Source organism: Narcine bancroftii, chromosome 1 (genome assembly GCF_036971445.1).
Source record: "Narcine bancroftii isolate sNarBan1 chromosome 1, sNarBan1.hap1, whole genome shotgun sequence".
In the NCBI taxonomy this organism is placed as follows: domain Eukaryota; kingdom Metazoa; phylum Chordata; class Chondrichthyes; order Torpediniformes; family Narcinidae; genus Narcine; species Narcine bancroftii.
This window is the reverse complement of record NC_091469.1, coordinates 295,878,562-295,902,206: the sequence shown is the minus strand read 5'-3', so window position 1 is coordinate 295,902,206 and position 23,645 is coordinate 295,878,562. Positions and strand designations below refer to the sequence as shown.

General features: G+C 41.7%; 1 pseudogene; it reads right to left on the bottom strand.

Annotated features, from left to right (window-relative positions):
• Nucleotides 1-11,908: 11,908 nt before the first annotated feature.
• On the bottom strand, nucleotides 11,909-18,821 carry LOC138757072 (uncharacterized; annotated as a pseudogene).
• Between the last annotated feature and the right edge of the window lie 4,824 nt (nucleotides 18,822-23,645).

The following is a 23,645-nucleotide window of genomic DNA, read 5'->3' as shown; positions in this document are numbered from 1 at the left end:
AGAATGTTATCCACAAACCTCCCACCTTTAATTGAAGTTTTATTCCTAACATGCATCCACGCAACAAAAAAAATGTAATTGATAAGAACAGAATTAAATTGGAGCAAGACTTTGCTAACCTGCCAGTCAAGACTGCTCTGCCATTTAATAAAATCATAACTAATCTCAGCTCCATGCACCTGCTTCTTCCTCATAGCCCCTGATTCTCTTATTATATCAATATTGAAAAATATTTAATGAGGCAAACTCTACTATCTCCTGAGGAAGAGCATTTCACAGATTCACTCCTCTCTGGGAGCAACAGTTCCTCCTCAATTCTGTCCTAAATCTACTCCCCTGAATCTTGAAGATATGTCCACTAGTTCTTATCAAAGGAAACAACTTTGCTGTCTTTATCTTATCCATCCCTTTCATAATTTTAATGTTTCACCATCATCCAGGTGCCCAAGAGTGTGACAGCGACTAGACAAAATGACTACTGACCAATGATCGTGAAGTGATTTGTGTGGCATCGCACATTCCAGTGACATTGGACTTATTCCAGTTTTACTTCCATCTAAATTTGTCCACAGATGATGCTATACCCTTGACCCTCCATTCCGTCCTGACCTACCAACAGAATGATGCCTCATAATGCCAGGCTGTGGTCCATCGGCTTAAGCTTGACCATCAGCACAATAATACCTCGGAGATTGGTGAATAAACTGTCCTCATTGGGTCACAACACCCCTCATTCCAACTGGAGTCTGGATGGCTTGACAAAAACACCACAGTCAGTCTGGGCTGGAAGCAGAATCTCAAGTCCCATCATGCTGAACGCTGGTCACCTCTGGCCTGTTCATACTGCTGATGCCTGTCTGCATGGCCAGATTCAGTTCAAACAAAATCATTAAGTTTGCAGATGATACAACAGTAGTTGGCCTCATTGACAACAATAATGAGCTGCTCTACAGAGAGTAGGTTGGCAGGACTCATAAAATGGTGCCTGAACAATAACTTAAATCTCAACGTGGACAAGAAAAAGGAGATAATTGTGGACTTCAAGAGGATGAAGGTTGACCACTCTCCATTTCATATCAATGGCTCGATCATGGGGGAGAGTGGAGAACACAAATTTTCTTGCTGTGCATATAATAGATAACCTATCCTGGACCCACAACACCTCCTCATTAGCCAGGAAGGCACAGCAGCTTCCCAGGGAGGTTGAGGTGTGCATGGCTATCGGCCCTTGTCTTGACAACATTTTACAAATGCACAATTGTAAAGTTCATGTCTGCCTGCATTATTGAGTGGTTGAGAGGTATAGTAGCTGCAAAGCATCAGACTGGAATTCTCTACAAAACATCATCAAAATAACTGAGAAGATCATCAAGATCTCCCTTTCCTTTATTAGTGGCGTTCACTAGGAGCATGACTTAGACAGGAATTTTAGAGGACCCTTTCCATCCAGCACATAGTATCACTGACCAACCACCATCTAGAAAGAGGTAGAGGAGAATTAAAATTAGGATTACCAGTCTAGGAAATAGTTTCTTCCTGCAGGCTGCAGGAAGATGAATATTAACTGAGTAAATTATCCAAAAAAATTTATTTATTTAAATTATATATTAATATATAATTTATAGATATTTAATTATCTATCTATAAATATGTGTCCTGTGCGTGTGTGTATATAATCCTGTATATACATCAAACACACACATAGAACATATACAACTGTGTATATGTACACACACAAACACACACACATATTTATAAATTATCGAGTCCACGCTGCTGAAGATCCAGCTGCGCTGGATGGGTCACGTCTCCAGAATGGAGGACCATCGCCTTCCCAAGATCGTGTTATATGGCGAGCTCTCCACTGGCCACCGTGACAGAGGTGCACCAAAGAAAAGGTACAAGGACTGCCTAAAGAAATCTCTTGGTGCCTGCCACATTGACCACCGCCAGTGGGCTGATAACGCCTCAAACCGTGCATCTTGGCGCCTCACAGTTTGGCGGGCAGCAACCTCCTTTGAAGAAGACCGCAGAGCCCACCTCACTGACAAAAGGCAAAGGAGGAAAAACCCAACACCCAACCCCAACCAACCAATATTCCCCTGCAACCGCTGCAACCGTGTCTGCCTGTCCCGCATCGGACTTGTCAGCCACAAACGAGCCTGCAGCTGACGTGGACTTTTTACCCCCTCCATAAATCTTCGTCCACGAAGCCAAGCCAAAGAAGAAGATATATATATATACACACACACAAAAATCTATACAGTATATATATATATATACACACACACACACACACACATACACACACACACACACACATATATACGGTGTGTGTATATATGTGTGTGTGTATATATATATATATATATATATATGTGTGTGTGTGTATGTATATACACATACACACATTAAAAAAAGGGCATAAATTTAAAGTAGACGCAGAAAAAATTCTTTAGTCAGAACTTGTTGCACAGGCTGCTGTGGAAGTGAGGTCGTTTAGTGTATGTAAGGCAGAGATTGACAATTATTTGATTAGTCAGGGCATCAAGGGTTATAGGGAGAAACTGAACGGTGGGGCTGAGGAGGAGGGTGGATCAGCTCATGATTAGAATGGTGGAACAGGCTCGATGGCCCAATGGGCCTACTTCTGTTCCTACATCTTATGATTTTGTGAGCTATATGTTAATGTCGTGTGTGTGTGTGTGTGTGTGTGTGTGTGTGTGTGTGTGTGTTGTCAGATGATAATAAACTTGAACTTGGAAAACAAATTTTCATTGGGGTAAAGCATTGAATTTGTTACAATTCACTCAGGGGTGATCCAATTATCTCTAAACCCACTCCTTTTTGATATACCATACATCCAGTAAATAAGGTGACCAATGCAATTTATTGGGCTTCCAGGATTGAAGCATTGTAACAGCAATTTCAAATCAAAATGTGAGAGATGGGAAAATTGATCTAAAATTATGAACATGGAAGAAACTAAAGTTCATCAGTAAAATGGCTGAAACCAGTTCAAACAGGATAAGTTTGGGGCTTAGGATGCAGGAAAGCAGAGTCAGCACGATTAACATAAGAATCTTCTATCCTTTGTGACAAGACCATAGGACTAAGATAAGGAATGGTAAGGTACAATAGAATGTAGGAAGTTGAGGTAGTCTGGATCAGATAAGGGTCTCCTAGCCCTGGACAGAAGTACCAAGTCATACATTTCTAATTAGCTAACCATACACAGATTTATACATATGAAATTAGCCAACCCTAGATAGAATGAGTCAACTCTGCATATCAAGAGACTGTAGCCCCGAGAATCAGGAAGGTGTGAATAAGGACAATGACATGAAGGGACACCGACAGGATAACCCCCCCCTGGTTCTCCAAGTATACTGAAATTGCACGTAGGCAGGCAGGATTGCCTAATGCCAAACCTCTCCAGCAGGAGGCAGAAGAATGTAAGGGGGAGGGTATTCCTACACTGAAATCAACTGTATAAAAGTTGGGTGAGCCCCAGTGTGTGTGTGTATTCCCAGGGTAAGGGGAAGCACCCAACTTTGCATTGTTGTAGTAATAAATGTTCTTTGTTCTCAATTTTTGTCTCGAGCAATTTCTTTAAAGGTACTTTAATTCCTAACAAATGGGGGCTCGTCCGGGATCACACTCCCTCCACTGACAGAGTACCCCGACGACGAGAGTAGGTGCACCCCGGCTGATTCAGCTGGACTCACGGGCGACGGGTGGCTGGTCAGTGGAAGAAGCGAGTGATATCCGAGAAGAGGCATTGAGAACAAACGGCGGAAGGACGCGCGCTAGAGCAGTACTGCCAGAACTCGGTAAGAGTATTTTACTTGTTCCTAAGTATGGGAATAGCGGGCAGTAGAGATGAGAGTCCTGACACAGGACGTGACCACCAGATAGCTACGTACAGCCCGCTTGGGATGATGTTATCTGAGTGGGGCACAGGAAAGACCCGCGGTAAAGACAAACTGACGACGGTCAGGTATTGTTGTAATGAATGGGTGAGATACCCGGTTAAAGGGGGCTCCGTGTACTGGCCAAAATTCGGATCCGAGGATGAATGGATGTGTGAAGCTTTGAACTTATGGCTCTATCAAAACCAGCCAGACAATGTTGAGAGCAGGGAATATGCAGCCTGCTGGCTCAAGGGATCCATTGAACAGCTGGTTTTGAATGAGAAAGAATCCAGGGATAAGAGAGAGGAGGAACCTCTTGTCCCTGAATCACAGGGTTGGGATGTGTTACATTCCCTCCCTCCACCCTATGTTCCTCCTATGCCAGCTCCTATCTTTCCTTCCCCTCCTATGACCTACCCTTCTGCACCTTCCCCACCTCCCCCACCACTAGAGAAGAGAGAAGAGAGCAGGAGTGGTATGATAACTTGCTCACAAAGCACTCGATTACCACCTCTGTTGGCAGGAGAGAGAGGTAACTTTAATTCAGAACAGTGTGAGACTCTTCAGGAAGAAAGGGCAGAACCCTTTGATTCATTTCCCAGGGAGCAGGAACCCAGACCTAATAAGCCAGAAACCAATTGGATGAGACCACTGCGGGAAGTTCCCATGAGAGAGGGTCTCGGTTTCGTAAATGTGCCCCTGACCAGTACTGAAGTGTGTAACTTTAAGAAAGAACTGACCTCCCTGATAGAAGATCCCCAGGGATGTGCCGAACAGTTAGACCAATTTTTGGGACCAAATATATATACAATATGGGGGTCTCGACATAGAATCCCCAGCAGGGGAACAATTGGTACTAACAGGTTTTGTTACCAACTCAGCCCCAGACATTAAGAGAAAATTACAAAAGACAGAAAATTGGCATGAGCAGGGAATAACCCAGCTTCTACAGATCACACAAAAAGCATTTGTCCAGACATCTGAGGATAAGCAGAAAGCAAAGGCTAACATTTTGATGCAAGCAGTTAAAGGAATAGTAGATGAGTAACATGAAAAAAAAAAGGCAGGGACTGTGTGCCAGCTCCTGAATGTTGGGAGAAGTGCAGGGAGTGGGAGAGTAGAGACCAGAGATAATTTCATAAATCACGACTTCCCACTTCAGTCACTGACCAATATTGATTAAAATTCATGCTAAAAATTAAATGTCATAAATGATCGTTTTTCAATACTGTAGAATTAGCGAATTTAACTACCAGTTAATTCCAATTTATGAAATAAATTGTATTTAAATGTGATTTTGCACAGGGAGTACCTGAGAGTTGAGTGATGTTATAACATTTGCAGGGAGAAATGTTTGCGCAAATAGGGTGAGTTCTATACATCTTAACTTTAAGTGTATGTGAGATAAAGAAAGGATCTGATGTGTAAAGTGGCTGGATCAGCCAGTTGAAGGGGGAGTGTGCATGTCCCTTTAAGTGCACTGTGGCACTTGAAATTGAGGCTTCAGGCTCTTGTCTTGCAGTTAGAGGTATGGAGCCCTATCAACACATTTAATACATTTCTTCTACACATTCAGCAGTCAAGGTCCGTGAGTTTAAAGATCACCCACCTCTGGAGAATAAAGATACCTCTGGGGATTCCTATGGGGATTCCTATAAGTTTAATCATTCATTTCTCTGGTGCATTTTCCTCTGGAGTGAAATTAATGCCTCAGCACAATTTCTATGTATTGCCGCTGTTATTTAATTCATGATAACTTTCCCCATTCATCAGGTTTATATTTAAATCCGGTAGTGCAGAAGTTACATTGTAAATAATCACGGAGGTAAACCCTGCGCGACTGGATTCAGCTTAATGGAGAAATAAACCTGCGAACTGGTCTATGGTGCTGTGTGAGTATTGCAATAGGTGGAATATGATTTAAATTGGTGGCATAGTTCAGAACAATTGGGTGCATAAGAATAATAATATCATTGAGAACTCACAGATCTTGTACCAGATGCTATTCAGTACATCTTGACTTAAGGACTGGAAAAATTGGCATGTTAGAATGAGATTGGCATGGTACCAATATTTCTTGATTCAATAATGACTCCACAAGCTCCAGGATTCATGCAGCAGAACTTTTAAGTGGAATATAATAGAAACTAGCCTGTACTTAAATTATTGTGTGTGCAATCTTCATAAGAACATCTTTAACTTTTTTTTGGTGCCTGTTTTACAGACTGTTTTAAATAAGGCCAGCTCCTGTGAGCTGTGGCACAAGGCATTTTACTTAAGGCAGAACTAAAGGTTGAATATGTTTCAAGTTCTCTTGCAGGGGCTCTTGTGCTGCAATGTCTGTTATGTACTCACTCTAACAAATTGGAGGGTTGTGCCCCATACAGACAAGCAGCTCCAACTGCATAAGGTCTAACATATTCAAAACCCATGCAAATATGGTTTGTGTTTCATTTTACAATTTTTACACTAACACAAAGGAAAGTCAGATTGTTACAAAGTGCCGTAATTTAACATTTTTTTTCGTTTCTTTAATGGTTTATTCAGTTATTGTTGTATTTTACTTGTCTTTTGATTATTCAGTTATTGTTGTATTTTATTGCAGTTTTCAATGAGCTTGACATTTATTGTGGTTTTATTCAGTTCTTATTGTATTTTATTGCAGTTTTCAATGAGCTTTACATTTATTGTGTTTTATTCAGTTCTTATTGTATTTTATTGCAGTTTTCAATGAGCTTTACATTTATTGTGCTTTATTCAGTTCTTATTGTATTTTAGTGCTGTTTTTAATGAGCTTTACATGTATTGTTCATTGTTGTTTACTAATTTCTTTGGAATATTGTTCGTTAATGTTTTAAGCCCCCCTGGAATAGGGGCAGCAGAGGTTACAATTCAGCTCCTTTAGAATGTAGACAGGGCATAGATTTAATGTATAATCATAATGGGATATAAGGGATCCCAATACGGACCAGGGGAATTAAACAGCTTTAGTGGAGTACATCTAATTTGTATCATAGCCTACACAGGTATTAAAGACAGGAGTTTTGAAGCGATAGCACAAAGGACATGGTGGGACAAAGACAGACAGAATGGTAGTCAGCATTGTACATGTAACAGAGAGAGAGAGAGTTAATACATATGCTAATGTACACAGACAGGCTGCAACTCACAAGTTCAATGATATATATGCTAATGTTAGCAGACAAGCTGCAACACACAGTTAAATCACAAGAAACAATCCCCCCTGCTTGGTCACTTTTCATCACCCCATGAAAGGGAGCACCAGTTTCCAACAACGTGAGCTGCTTGACACTTTAATATCAGGCTCCAAACAGCCTTCGGAGATCGGTGGCCCTAGGGTTCGGGGCTGAAGAGGACATCAGATACGAGCCACAATCAAACGGAACCGCCTGACTACTGCTACTCGTTCGCTGCTGAAGGCAGCGCTTCTCATAGACTGCTACTCGTTCGCTGCTGAAGGCAGCGCTTCTCATAGACTGCTACTTGTTCGCTGCTGAAGGCAGCGCCTCTCACAGACTTCGTCGGGACAACACTTAACAAAGGTCGTGTGCTTCAAAGACACTGCTTCAATATTTCAACGTATGGGATGGACTAGACTCTTTACTGAGAACTGGAGCCTGATACTCCAAACCCTAATAAGCAGCTGGACTCACTCCCCTGACCTTCATGGTGCTCCCCTACCTAAAGACTTTACACAGACATTACAATTCGGTTATTGACCAGCTGGGTAAAACTACACCTTACACTTGAAAGATCAGTGTTACTGATCTAAAAGAAAAGTGAGGAGAGGGGGTGGGGGATCAGTCACACTGACACTAGTAACCAAAGATCAGTAACACTGATCATGGTGAAAGATCAGTATTACTGATCTAAAAGAAAAGTGAGGATTGTGAGAGATGGGAAAATTGATCTAAAATTATGAACATGGAAGAAACTAAAGTTCATCAGTAAAATGGCTGAAACCAGTTCAAACAGGATAAGTTTGGGGCTTAGGATGCAGGAAAGCAGAGTCAGCACGATTAACATAAGAATCTTCTATCCTTTGTGACAAGACCATAGGACTAAGATAAGGAATGGTAAGGTACAATAGAATGTAGGAAGTTGAGGTAGTCTGGATCAGATAAGGGTCTCCTAGCCCTGGACAGAAGTACCAAGTCATACATTTCTAATTAGCTAACCATACACAGATTTATACATATGAAATTAGCCAACCCTAGATAGAATGAGTCAACTCTGCATATCAAGAGACTGTAGCCCCGAGAATCAGGAAGGTGTGAATAAGGACAATGACATGAAGGGACACCGACAGGATAACCCCCCCTGGTTCTCCAAGTATACTGAAATTGCACGTAGGCAGGCAGGATTGCCTAATGCCAAACCTCTCCAGCAGGAGGCAGAAGAATGTAAGGGGGAGGGTATTCCTACACTGAAATCAACTGTATAAAAGTTGGGTGAGCCCCAGTGTGTGTGTGTATTCCCAGGGTAAGGGGAAGCACCCAACTTTGCATTGTTGTAGTAATAAATGTTCTTTGTTCTCAATTTTTGTCTCGAGCAATTTCTTTAAAGGTACTTTAATTCCTAACAAAAATGAATGATCTTAGTACAATCAAGAATATGTTGATTAACAAACTCAACTTTCTTCATTTGTATTCATTGGGTTGAGTGTTTTGAATGTTGTCTGCAATACTTGGGCCCTCCTGGCAAGTCTCCTCTCTGTCCAAGTGAAGGTTCTTCATGATTAATTATCTTTGAAAGACTGCTCTTTGTTTTCCTTGTGGTGTCATCAATCTAAGAAAGACACATCAGCTGCAGTCATCCAATATAGTGCAATAATTTCATTATCTAATAAATCCAGAATGACCTTATGACTTGCAGTGTCTTTTTCTTTCAGTAGCCTCAATGCACATCTTTTAACCTGCACTTGTCCTGACTTTGGCATGTAGGTTATTTACACAGATGAAGATACACTTCTGTTCAACCCAAAGTTGTTCTTTTGGAAGCATTATTGTAGTCGCTAACTGAAATGAACCACACACATATTTCTCAAAGCGCACATTTCTGGGGATTAATCTTTGTCCCAATTTCCTTTCTAGATAAATCTGTCTTGTAACAGCCAGAATGAAATTCCTTTGAAGATTACAATTCTCAAGTAGGAATCATATTACCTAATCTGTAAGCAGTGAGCGTTCACAAACAACAATATAATATTGACAAGGGAAGCAAATTTTAATAACGTTTTTTGAGCAATAAACATTGGGCCCAGAAACAGAAGAAGATTCTTTCACTTTGCTTCAAATTATTTAGCCAAGAGGGCAGGGAAGGCCAGTTTAATGGCCTGTCCAAGACAAGGCCCCGGTTCAGTGCAGCTCTCACCAGTACTGCCAGACTTAAATGTATAACCTGAACTGGAATAAACTACAAATGCAACTGATGTGCTGCAGTAGTGAAAGGGTTGGGAGAGATTCTATGAAGTTCCATTCAGTTCATGAATGTCACAATGTGTAATGCTGGCCAATCTTTGGCTTCTTCCAGATCAATCTCTGCTGCTTCCAAGTGCCTTCTCAGCCTTGGTGTTTCTGTTAAAAGCTCACTCTTGGATTCCTCATCATAGAAAGTGGTCACTTTTGGAATGGACACCTGTAACTCTTCCTCAGTGGTGGATATGAGACTCTTTGCTTGAACAGCCTCAAACATGGCTGGTCTCATTCAGTGCGGTTACTCATGGATCTCCTCCAGTACCAGACTATACAGAATCCTTACTAATGTTTTTTTTACAATAAATCGTAATTCCCGTATATGAGGTAAACAACTAGCAAAATTAAAATTACACCTTTTAATTACCATATCATACCCACAGCCTAAATGTATTTACATTTACACAGTTTCGTGTTGTTAAAGTGAAAATTTGTTAAGAAAACAATAGAATTCAAAATAAAACATAAAAACTACATCAAAATTATGTTGATTTTTATGTTAAACTTCATTGTTACATTAATGGACTAGGTTTGCATAATCAATAATGGCCCTAGCAATGTAGAACTTGTAGACAAATGAATATGGAAATATACTCATAAATGAAATTATACCATAAAAATAAACAGGAACAAATACACAAGCAGTTCAGCACTTAGTGAACATCTTGACTAATGCAGATCTTTCCTTTCCTAGCCTTCAAATCTGCAAACTTATCAATCCCTTCATCGAAATTAATGCCTTTCAACATTTCACTTCCAATTGATAATATCGTAAGATCGGAAAGCCTTGACTGTCACAGGGTGGATCGCAAATAGTTCTTTATAAGTTTTAGTTTTGAAAAGCTCTTCTTACATGAAGCCACAGACACACAGATCATCAGAAATAACTTTAGGCTTAGTGAAAGGGTTGGGAGAGATTCTATGAAGTCCCATTCAGTCATGAATGTTCCTGATAAGAAAATTGAGCTTGTTAGGTCTAAGCACTTCCCTCTGCAATTGGATTCTCGACTTCAGACCTCAGGCTGTCTGAATCGGTAACAGCACCACCAAGGCCATCACACTGAGCACTGGGACCTCTCAGGGCTGCATTCTGAGTCCACTGCTGTTCACTCTACTGACCCACGAATGTGCATTTAAACACAGCTCGTATCACATCATCAAATTTGCTGACCACACGTCCATGGTGGCCTTATCAGTAAGAATGATGAGTCAGTGTACAGAGATGAGGTGCAGTCGCTAATGGACTGGTGCAGAGCCAACTACATCACTGACCATTGGCAGCTCCTCTGCTGAGTTCATCAAGAGTATTAAGTTCCTTGGAGCGCACTTGGTGGAGAATCTCGCCTGGTCCTTTAACACCAGCTCCATATTCAAGAAAGCCCAGCAGCACCTCTACTTCCCGTAATGGCTGAGGGAAGTCCATGTCCCACCCTCCATCCTCACTACCTTCTCCAGAGGATGTATTGAGAGCAACTGTATCACCCTCTGGTTCGGAAGCTGTATCTCCTCAGACCGCAAGACCTTGCAGAGGCTAGTGAAGTCAGCGGAAAAGATCATTGGGGACTCGCTTCCTACCATTAAGGACATCTACAACACTTGATGCAGGCAAAAGGCAATAAACATTGTGAAGGACTCCACACACCTGTCATGTAAACTGTTTTCCCTTCTGCCATCTGGTAGGAGGTACAGCAGCACCTGGGCCCTTAAGTCCAGATTGGGCAACCGCTTTTTACCCAAGCCATCAGACTTCTGAATTTCCAAAACATTTGTGGATAGCCTATCGTGGACTGTTAATATTTTATTGTATTTAACTTCCATTCTGACTTATATTTATGTAAATCGGCTCAGTGATTCTGGAGAAATGCTATCTCATCTTTACCATGCAAGAATGGTATGAACGATAAATAAAGGTGACTTGGCTTGATATGACAATGCACTCAAGCATTGCCCTCTTATTTTCTTCTTGCAGAGTGAGTTCAGCATGGCTTGCCTGCTCCCCTGCCACCTCCTTCTTGAACCTGGGTCTTCTCTCTACTGCAATTCCATATTCGTCTGATTTTAAAAGCTCCTATTCAATTGCATGCTTCATTAGGTAACTGCGCTCCTCATGCAAAGAAGTCTTAGTTCCTCTGGCTTTGTTACCACCTTATTGAGAGTTAAGCCTTTAGTCTGCAGATTCTTCTGTGTGCAATTAACTTCCTGAAGTACATCACGCCAGAGGTACAGGTAGCATAGAAAAGTGAAATCATGGACAGGAAGCAAAAAACCTTGTGCTGCTCGTCTTGTCTCCAAATTTTCATATGGATCAAAAAGAGCTTCAATCGCCACCACAAACTTATTGAACTTATCATTAACTGGTTTAACTGCTTCATGATGAACACTCCAGCATGTTGTTGATAGCCTTTTCACTGAGACTCCAGTCTGGTCAATGGACATGTCCCATTGATTGGTGGAAAGCAGCAAAGAAAGAAAACATTGTCTCAAGAGTTCCAAAAAATGTCACATATGATGCATTTTCCGCAAAAGAGTGGTAACCGCACAAGTTAAACGATTGGACCACACCTCCATTAAAAATATCTTTCTCGTTATTTCCCTTAAGAATAGGTTGTATACCTCCATAGCAGCAGCATCATCATAACCTTGAGCGCGGCACATCATTATGTCCAGTCCATCACTTATCATTTTTTTAAGAACTGAGGTCAGCAGCACTTTTCCCCTTTAAATTCGAGAAATACTTCTTTCCCTTTAACTTTCTTATTGTTGATTTTTACATATCTGATCACTTCAGACATCTGGTCAGTATGTGATGTGTCAGGTGCGGTGTTGAACATGATTCCAAAGTCTTTATGTCCATGGCAACCTTCTCCTTCACATGATTTGCCAGGGCACTCATTCTGAGTTTTTGGTGCAAGATAAGAGACTTTAAGTTCACATGTGTTCCACTTTAATCTCATTAGGTGCACTGGATCATATTTTGAAAGCATCTCAACCATCTCAAGAAAGTTCCCTTTATTCAATGAAGATTCATCTTCCTTGTGGCCACAGAATAGCTGATTCTGCCTGGCAAGAAAGAATGTGATATCAAGCAATCCGTGCAAGATGCACCTCCACTTTTCCGCCTCTATTTTTATCAAAGCAATAGTTTCGGCGTCAAGGGTTTTGGGCAGCCTCAGTCTTGTTGCCAATGTTTCAACTTTTCAAGGCAATGTAAGTGCTCTTCAGATGTCTCATAGTTATGTATTTCCGGGCTCAGTTTCCACCACTTCTGAATTCCACCCACAAATTTGGCTGCCGTACCTATAACACTAAAAAGGTTGGCAGCAAAAACAAAATAAGTGCCTGCTGATGAGTGAGTAAACCATCCATGAAATTTTCTCGACCTTTGGCGTAACCTTGTAAAACCACTCTTTTTAAAGTTGCTTTTGCATCTTGCCTTAACACAACACTGAAAGGCCCATCTTTGATCTGGAAAGATGCACTTCCCCTTTTGATAATTTCAACCCCAAAATGATCTGGAACTAGCATCTCCCAGAAAGAAACATAAAATTTGCTAATCTTTCTTCTTAATGCCACTCATCTCACTTACAGTATCATGGCTGAAGTCACTTCCAGCCCTCTCTCCGGTTCAAATTCCGCCATTTCCACTCCTTGCTCTTCTGCAGAACGCATGCCAGCATCAGAATAATCAGCTTCATCAATTGGAGATCGACGAACCGTGTCTTTTGACGAACCCCGGCCATCATCTGGTCTTTTGACATATTGAAGCACGGATCCAGCAAGTGTTTTGAGTGATTTAATTCTTGCCTCCTTTTGCTGGCATCTACTTGGCTTCTTTCATATTGATTTATGGACTCCGTGTGGCACGATAGAATATCTTGCACCATAAAAAAAAAGACAAGTTAGCAAAGTTGTAAAAATATAGAATACTATGTGATAAATATAGTTGTAAATAGTTTCAATGAAATATTTATTAGATTATATGAATACTAACAACAAAATTGTTTTTTTTTCAAATCTTTCCACATTGAATTACATTATTTTTAGTTACAACATTATTAGTAACTGAGTGGAAGCCTTTTATTGATTTGTCTCCTTCTTTTCCTTTAATTACTACTTCATTCTGAAAAATACAGGTTCACAAAAACTAATTACCAGAATATTATTGCTAAAACACCAGAAAATTTGACAAAATCGGCAACAAAAACACTAGCAGCAATGAAAACAATAGCACTTGCTGGTCGCACGTGCAGACAAAACCACGTGAATTGGAAGTGTCGTTGTAACCATCTAATGTGCTCTGACCAGAGCACATTAGATGGTTCAAAAAATAAAGTAGCATAGAGTTTTAGCCTTGTAGGTATATTGATACATGTAAGCTGGGCTTACCATATAACAATTTACAGTGCAGAAACAGGCCATATCGGCTAACTACAGGGATATTTCTGTTAAAAAATAATGAATTTCTCATGAAACACCGCACAAAAATTGTATGGACAATAATTTTGGTGTCACCCCCTCTGATGGTGTTACCTGGCATGGTCTGCACCTCCCGTACCCTGCCACCCCCCCCCCCCCTTAAAGCCAGTGCACTGTTGTAAACCTGCTTCTCTCTCCCAGTGATTCTCAACCTTTTCTTTCCACTGACATACCACTTTAAGCCTTCCCTATGCCATAGGTGCTCTGTGATTAATAAGGGATTGCTTAAGGTGGTACATCAGTGGAAAGAAAAAGGTTGAAAACCACTGTTTTAATCGTACTTCAATGAATCGTCATGTGCACAGTTTTATAATGCCAAAGGAAATGGGCCAATGACAATTTTTCTCAAGCAAAATATTCCAGTAACAATTTGGTCTAGAGCAGTGATTCTGAGCTTTCCCTTCCCACTCACATCCCACCTTAAGCAATCCCTTACTAATCACAGAGCACTTATGGCACAGGGATTGCTTAAAGTGGTATGTGACTGGAAACAAAAAAGGTTGAGAACCACTCCTTTAACCTACACAATACCAATGTGGTTTCAGTTGCAAGGTTAAATATTTACTTAGCGACAAAATCATCAATTTTGGCAGGTGCCAGAAAGGATTTTTGTCTTAAGTTTGAAGAGTTGAATTCTCCAGGAGAGTGCAAAACAAAATTAACGTATTGCTTACTGTTAAGGAATACCTACAGGGATAAACATTAAGTTTTTAAAAGGCTTATTTTTTATCTCTGTACCTCATTTCCCCTCCCTGTGGATAAGTTTGAAGGGGATTTTTTTTTAAAGTAATTAAAAAAAAGTCTTTCTCAAATGAACTGAATATTGAATTACATGTAGCTATGAGGGGGCTGCAAGGTAATAATTGAATAGAGCTGAGCTGCACATCAGGAGAAATCGAGGATTAAATTATGAATATAATATACTTGTTTTTAAATTCACTTGACTGATTCAGAATTCAGTGCAAGATGCAGGCCAACAGGCTGTCGTATAAAAGCTTACTTATTTTTATCTTGCCTTTCATTATAAATCATTGACCAATCTGTGGATTTATGACTGAAACAGAATTGCAAGTAAAAACTAAAGACAGACACGGCTCTGAGGAAGGCACCAAGCAATAATGTATCCAGCAACACAACCTTCATTCTGTGAAGCAAGGTGGACTTGATCCGGTCACTTTCATTCGTCCTATTCTAATTGTTCAAAAGCACTTGAAGCAAAGGAAATGATCAGCAAGTCAATGAACTATGAGTGACGAAACTGCTTCTTAGCTCGATGGTCAAGATCGTCTACCCTGACTTGAGCTTTACGCTTAGGATCGTATGGCTCACTCCAACAACAACGCCATTTACAAATCTGAGGCTATGTCAAAAGAGGCAACAAACAGGAGGGAGATTGAAAACTTGGCTCAGTGGTGTTCCAACAACAACAACCTCGGACTCAATGTCACCAAAACCAAGCAGCTGATTGCAGACTTTAGGAAGGGAAAACCAGTGGTGTATGATTATTGGCAATCAGAGGTGGAGAGGGTGAGCAAATTTAAATTCCTGGGAATCACTATTTCAGAGGACCTAACCGACTAATAATGAACACACAGGCTTGTTGTTGAATCGAGGCGAGAAACCCCTGCAGGCTGTGGACTACTAGCGACTGCGGTCAAGGGATTCACACTGGTCTGTGGACTGCTAGAGAGTGGCTCGACTGGCTGAAAGGGGACTAGGTATTGGAACCAGAAGAGGTTCAGATCTGGAGCTTGGGGTGTTGATGGTTTGGACTGGATTCTATATAGCTGCAGGGGCTGTGGGAGCACTGGAGGTGAATCCATGGACACACAGACACTCTGAGGGACTTTCTTTCGCCTCTCTTCCTCTGACGATAAGAGGCACTTCAGATAATTTCTGCTGACGGTGAATCTGTCTGCCTTACGGTAGACAAAAACAAATTTTGTGTACCATTGCACTATCTTTATGAAATGTCAATAAATTAAATCTTGAAATCTGGTATATCATCATGAAGAAATTCCTTCAGTGGCCCTACCTCTTCAGGAGTTTGTGGAGGTTTGGAATGACTTTAAAAACCTTGGCAAACATCTACAAATGTGTAGAGGAGAATGTAGTGACCAGCTGCATCACATCCTGGTAATGAGGGTGCCAATACCACTGAGCAGAAAGCTCACTGGGGCCATTAGGAAAGAAATATAGGTGTCACAATACTTGGACCACCAGGTTCAGGAACAGCTGCTACCCCTCCACCATCAGACTCTTCAACAACAGACTCATTTAAAAACTCTTACTTTGTACATTATTAATTAATTAATTATTAATTTTTTTTCTGTGTTGCACCATCAGTTGGTTTAGATTTCTTTCTTTGTTTACATTTCTCACTTTTCTACAGATGTATTTTTCTTGAGTACAGTTTACAGTTAAGTCGAAATTCTGCCTGGCCTGCAGGAAAAAGAATCTCATGGTTGTATGTGATGTCATGTATGTAGTCTGACCATAAATTTGAACTTTGAACACCATCTCAAAGCTGATAATAAAATGTAGGGCTCTTACATGGTGGGGAATACCTCACTTTAATAGGATCTAAACCCAAATCTGGTCTGCTCATTCAGGTGGTTGAGAAATGATTGATAAATATTGAGAAGAACATCATCTTCAAAATAAATTCCAGAGATCTTTCATGCCCACCTCAGAGAGCAGACAGGGTTTATTATGTTTATGGGAGATCGCAAGATGCAAAATGAAGGTCTAATTCTTGGAATTACGTGAATGGTTTTTTATAACTGCAATACATTTATTGTCACTTGAGAGACATATTTAAAAACGGATTACCTTAAGCAGGAGAATAGACTGGAGTCTTGTTTGAATGGAATCTGTAATGGCACTGATTCATCACAGCTTACAAACAAATAAAAAAGACACTCACTCGTTTCTTTCAGTACACCATGAAGTCGACATTCCTTTTATTATTTACTGGACACACATTGCACTCTTCAACTCCCAAAATACCACCCGGCTAAACTCTTCTGACCTTCTCATTGGCTCACTGCCACATGGGTGATCCTAACACTCTCTCTCTCTTCCTCCTGCATCTGAGTTTCATCACCTGCATACTGATGCTTAACACACCTGCGTATGCGCGCTATTACCCCTGCATGTCACATCGCTTACATCATTATCAGCAGCCAGCACTGCCCCCAACAAAGGTAAGTACGCGACGTCGACAGCTCCTCCCCCCACCCCCGCCCCAACCTCAGCCTCCGAGCCATGCAAGGAGGTGACTGATTGGAACTTTCCTGCTACGTAACGGCCGGAGGGCTGGCAGTTCAGCCCCACTTTGTACAATAGTGCAAGACAGGTGATGCACAGTCTGACTGCAAAGGGTGCAACTGGTTCCCTGACTCTGGCTCTGATGCAGGGCATGGACCATCGATATATTCTGACTTAAGCCTGTCGATGAAAACTGTGTCAGCGTTTCCTTTCCTGTTGATCACAAAAGTCTTCGGGTGGCATTGTAAGACTTGAAAAGAACCACTGTAAATGGGCTGAAGTGGTTTGCGATAGCATCATGCCAGAGGAACACGAATACAGCGTTATAAATCATTCGGCACATACACTGCGGGTGACGCCTGTCATGTAGAAGTAGGTTGGAGTAATCTCATGTTTTCCCAAAGACAATCAACAAGACTAGCCAGATCATAGAGCATCGTGCTTGGACTCAGTTTCACAAACTCGCCTCGCCAGGTTAATGTAGTGTCATATACTAGCTCTGACGCTAAACATCCCAGATCTGCCTTAACAGTATTACGCACTCCAAGGATAATCATGGGCAAACATGTAGATGCATCACTACCTGATGAAAATGCTGCCTTCAATTGCCGATGGAAATGCTCAACAAGGCTGTTGGGCCATGGATGGTAAGCCGTAGTGCGAATACGGATAGTACCCAGAAGATCTCAGGACAATAAGGACTCGAAATGAGACCCTCAATCCATTGTAATAGTGACTGAAACACTGGAAGGTGGAATTCAAGATTCAACGAAAGCCCTAGGATCGGTCTCCACAGAGATGTCATTGATAGGAATGGCCTCCTGCCACCTGGTAGTCCAGTCGTTACACGTGAGCAGATAAGTTTATCTTCGAGATGGCAAAGTTGGCCTACCAAGTCTAGGTGCTCATGTTGGAAATGAGAATCTGGAACAACAAAATCCCCCAGCTTGGAGGTTAACATGGCAAGTAGGTCCTTTCCCATAACCCAACATCACGCTTAACATGAGGCCAGGTAAAACTTCCATAATTATTTTGATTAGTTGCTCTTCTACCAGGATGTGATAGATTGTGAAGAGACTCAAATATTTCCCACCTCATAGCCACTGGCACAAAAGGCCTAGGCCTTCCAGTGGAAAAAGTTTTCACTTGATTCATCCAGGGTCACATCTTGAAGCTGGAGACCAGAGTTGATCTGGCGATACTGGATGAGGTCAGGATTGGTGTGCTGTGCACAAGCCAAGGCAGTAAAATCAATGACAGTAGTTGTATTTAAGGCATCAATGTCGTACCTGGACAGGGCATCAGACACAGAATTCATGAAAATTGCAGGATAAAGTCCAAGTGCCGAATCTCTCTGGGTGAGTAGAGATGTGTGCTTCTACTTGAAGAACAGTATGAATCAGAGGCCTGGTGGTCGTATAAATGGTGAAAGGACAACCTTCCAATAAAAAGCAGAAATGTTTCCCTGCAAGATAGATGGCCAAGGGTTCTTGACCAAATGAAAAAATGGCAGAGTTTCCTATTGCCCACGGACTCGTTGTTCTAACACTGCTCCCACAGCACTGACAGATGTCTCTGAGATGGGAGAGAGCAAAGCATTGAGTTTTAGATGTACAAGCTTCATGGCATTTGCAAGCGCAGTCATCACATCATTGAAAGCATACATGGCACCGTCTCCCAAAGTTAATGGACTCAGACTTATCAGATCCTTTTAGTAGTTCAGTAAGGAGTATTACCCCCATGAGTCGCATCGCTTACATCATCAGGAGCGGCCGGCACCGCTCGTGATGAAGGTAAGTACGCGACCGCGACAAATCCTTCCCTGCAGGTGAACTGATAAATTGCCTTTTTACCTCAAATTACTGCAGGAAAGGAACTCAATTGGAAAGTAATAAGACGTTTAATCAACTCACCTACATCAGGAGTTAACTTTGGACTGAACTCCCAAATTAATGGAGTCTTTATATTGTCATTCAACTTATTCTTTTTGGAAGTTCAAAAGGCGACCACATAATTAAAAAAAGCGATTACAGCCACCCTCAAGTTAAATTAGAAATCTTCATTTACTTTTAAGTAATATTTTGAGGTGCCATTGTTCTCCATCTATTAATATTGAACTGTTCATTTATTATTTAACTGACAGCTCTACAAACATCTATAAGCATGCTGCATGTTATTGAATGAAATGAAATGAGCAAGCCATCCAGATGAAATATGCATCGTATAAATAAAAGACTGACTGTAGGGTAAGGACAAGCAAGGGAGTACAATAGAGAGGAGATTTAAAAAAAAATTGAATGTACTGCTCAAGGGCCAGTGCTTTGATTCAATTTTCTCCCATGCAAACTCTGCTTCTGAGTTCCATGGTAGCATTTACATGATGGACAGTCCTTATTTGAGAACATTTATTTTACTCAATACAATTTCCAATGATTCCTGCTGATTGGAAACAGGCTGAAAGAATAATGCCCAGTCTAGTTCAACACTTCATCACCTCTGGCCACTTATCCTGTGGCAGCAGATCTGAGCCGGTGATAGCAGCACAGGCTTGGCTGATTTCCAGTCTTCCGCTGCAGGATACTGTCCTTGGATTAGTGATCTCCTTGACAATGCAAAAAAATTAGCAGAGTCTGGGACAGGTGTGGGAGGGGAATGGGGGTGGGGTGTGGGGGGAGGAATGGATGGAGTTACAGTTCAAACCTCTGATTATAATCAGAAACTGCTGGAAGCACTCATCAATTTGAAATGTTACTCCAACTTCCCGAATACTTTGGTGGTTCCTGTGTTCTATTTCAGACTTGCAGCAGCTCCAACATTTTGCTTTGTGACTCCATTGTTTTTCTTTTACTTGAGCAGTCTTTTAGCATCCAATTTGATTGATGTTCTATTGGGGTAAGGCCAATTTCCGATCTGCAGCCTCTGTCACAGATAGAGTACTGGGTGCTTGGTGTGAGTGCAGGATGGATTCCCACCAGTCCATCTTCCAGCCCGCTAGAACTGCCTCTAGGAACAGCACAGAAATGGCCCTATTAGCCCACCAGTCCTTGTTGACCATATTACCTATCTTCACTAAGCCCATTTACCTTCATTCGGCCTGTCGCCCTAACACTTTTTCTATCCAATTACTAATCCAAATGCAGTATCTGCCTGAAGTACAGTCCTTTTTTCCAAGCAATAACCTAGTGAATTTCTCACAAAATAACACTTGTAAATGATTTGCCTACTCAATGATACAATGACATTTTCCAGAGTTATTGAACTCAAAATCTGAATTGAAAGTTGAGGCAGGAAGATATAATTTCTTCTATGAAAGCTTTTCAGACTCATAGATTCTAAACTCTTCACTTTTAACCCTGATGACTGATGGGGAGGCTTGATCTTTATTGTCAGATTGAAACTTAAAATGATTGCAGAAAATAATGGTTAACAAGGAAATCCATCAGAATTGAAAATGAGAAGGAAATTCAGATGATAAGGTTATCTGGGTGATGTAAATTTCAAAACATTTTGAATGAGTGGGCAAGATAAGTGGAGCTGAGTGTGATTGATTTCCTTTTAATTAATTGCAGAAGTGTTTAGAAATCAGAGCTGATCGGCTTCTCCGATATTTAAAGGGAAACTGCGGCTGGGATATATCTTTGGGAAGGACCAATAATCTCATAATTTGGGGACATTAGTGAAACACTATTCAAGTTACCTGTCGAAGTTTACCTGTGACCAAATAGTCGAATACTTCATTTTATATGAAAATGGTCTTCTACGCATGGAAGCAAACACACCAAACCGTAGAGCAATACAAAGGCAATGGAAGAAATAGCAATAGTCCTGCAGGAAAATCAGGAGTACTCATCAGCTCCGGGAGCTGTCTGCTCTTCAGTGAGATCACGTCCAATTTTCATCTTAACTCCATCCACTTGCTTTGTTTTTATTTCTCTATCATAAGATATCAGAGCAGAAGTAGGCCATTCAGCTCATCGATGCCACTCTACCATTCCATCATGAGCTGATCAATTCTTCCACTCCACCCCATTGCTCTGCCTTTCCCCCATAACCTTTGATACCCTGACTTTTCAGATACTGATCTATCTCTACCTTAAATACATCTAATGGCCTCCACAGTAATCAGTAGCAGCAAATTCCAGAGGTTCCCCACTTTCTGGCTAAAGAGACTCTTCTACATCTCTGTTTTAAATGGACTCACTGATCTTGAAGTTGCGCTGCCTTGTCCTGGACTCCCCTACCAAGGGAAACAACTTTGTCACATATACTCTGTCCAGGCCTTTCAACATTCAAAATGCTTCAGTGAGGTCCCCCTTCATTCTTTTGAACTCCAAAGAGTAAAAGTCCAAGAGCCATGACATTTTCCTCATATGCTAATCCCTTCCTTCCAGGAATCATTCCCAATGCCAGCACAGCCTTTCTTAAATAAACATCCCATATTCCAAGTGAGGCCTCAGCAGAGCCTTATAAAGCCTCAACATCAGATTCCTGGCCTTGTATCCTATTCCTCTAGAAATGCAGACATTGCATTCGCCTTCTTCACCACTGACTCGGCCTGGAGGTTAAGCTTTAGAGCACACATGTCAAACTCTGGCCCGCGGGCCAAATTTGGCCCGCGATATAATTATATTTGGGCCGCAAGATCATTTAAAAAATGTATTAGAGGTGGCCCGCTGGCCGCCGCGGCAATATAGCGCATGCACAGCTAATACTACAAATCCCAGAATGCATTGGCGTCAGCCCGCTAATCGCCCCCACCTCCTCTGTTTACGTTGCAGGGTCTCACCGTGGACTCTGGTTTTGGGGCCTGGCCGGTGTCAGGGGAAGCCAAGGCCGCTTCCCAGCGCCCGGAACCGGAGGCCTCGGGCCTGACCTCGCCAGGACCGTTGCCCACTCCCTCTCCCTGCCGCAGGCCGACCCGCGACTCACGGTGATGGGGCCTCTGATCCGCCGAGATGCCGCCCTGCAGCAAGAGCCGATGCCCCTGCACTGTCGTGTCCCCCCGCCCGCCCCCCCACCGCAGCACGGCCTGGCCGGTGTCAGGGGAAGCCAAGGCTGCTTCCCAGCACCCGGAACCGGAGGCCTCGGGCCTGACCTCGCCAGGACCATTGCCCACTCCCCCTCCCTGCTGCAGGCCGACCCGCGACTCACGGTGACGGGGCCGCTGATCTGCCGTGATGCTGCCCTGCAGCGAGAGCCGATGCCCCCGCACTGTCGTTGTCCAACCCGATCGACCGCAAAGCCCGCCCTCCCGCACACAGGCCTGAGTAAAGATTATGAACTTTAATCTCAGGATAAAACGATCTTCCAATAGTTTCATGTCACAGTGATAAATATATTACTGGTTAAAAATGGTCCTGCACCTGGATACAAGCTCATTAGGCATAAAACTTGAAAAGTGTGTAAATCAAAGGATATCTGTACCAATGGAAAAAGGGCATGGCAAATAACCCTGCTAGAGTTCATGCCCTCAATCAGTCACCCATTTGATTGTTTCAGGAATCATGTTATTCTCCCACATTCTCAATAGCCCTCAAATTTTACTATTCGACAGCACACTAGCAACATTTGACAAATCCTCTATAGAGAAATATTATTTATTGAATATTTTATTTCTCATTTGTTAATGCTTCTGGAAAGAGTTTATCCAAAACTATTATTAAACATTTATTTTAATAAGAAAAAGTTTAACATTACATATGTTGAAAGAAGAGAAACATGCAGATGTTGTTGAAAAGTTTCAATAAATATTTAGTTCGGCCCTCGACTTAGTCCAAGTTTTTAATTTTGGCCCTCCGTGAATTTGAGTTTGACACTCCTGCTTTAGAGTATCCTGAATGAGGACTCCCAAGTCACTTTGCACCTCTGAATTTTGAATGTTCTCCCCACAAATAATATTTTGCCCTGTTATTCATTAGATAAAGTGTATGTCCATACAATTTCCAACATTGCATTTCATTTGCACTATCAAAAAAAATGATTTCAAGTTAAAGGGTAAGGAAACATAATAGTTAAGTTATCAACGCCAATAATCTGGGATTAATTTTTAATATTTTAGAACTTTTTTAAAAATTTAGAGGTACAGCACAGTAACAGGCCCTTCTGGCCCATGATTTTGTGCCAGCCAAATACCCCAATTAACCGACAAAGCCATGCCCAATTTTGAAGGGTGGGAGGAAACCAGAGCACCCAGAGGAAACCCATGCAGACACGGGGAGAACATACAAACTCTTGATAGAATCCTTACCATTGCTTGAAGAGGGAGTGCAAAATCATTGAGGACCCCTACCACCCTGCACACAGCATCTTTCAGCTACTTCTGCCAGGAGAGAGATACAGGAGTATCAGAGCCAGCACCACCAGGTTGAGAAACAGCTTCTTCCCCATGGGCAGTGAGAACGCTGAACGACTAAACAAACAGCTCACACTAACCATCCGAGACACCAATATTTAAGAAACAACATTTATTTATTTTATGCAACATTTATAC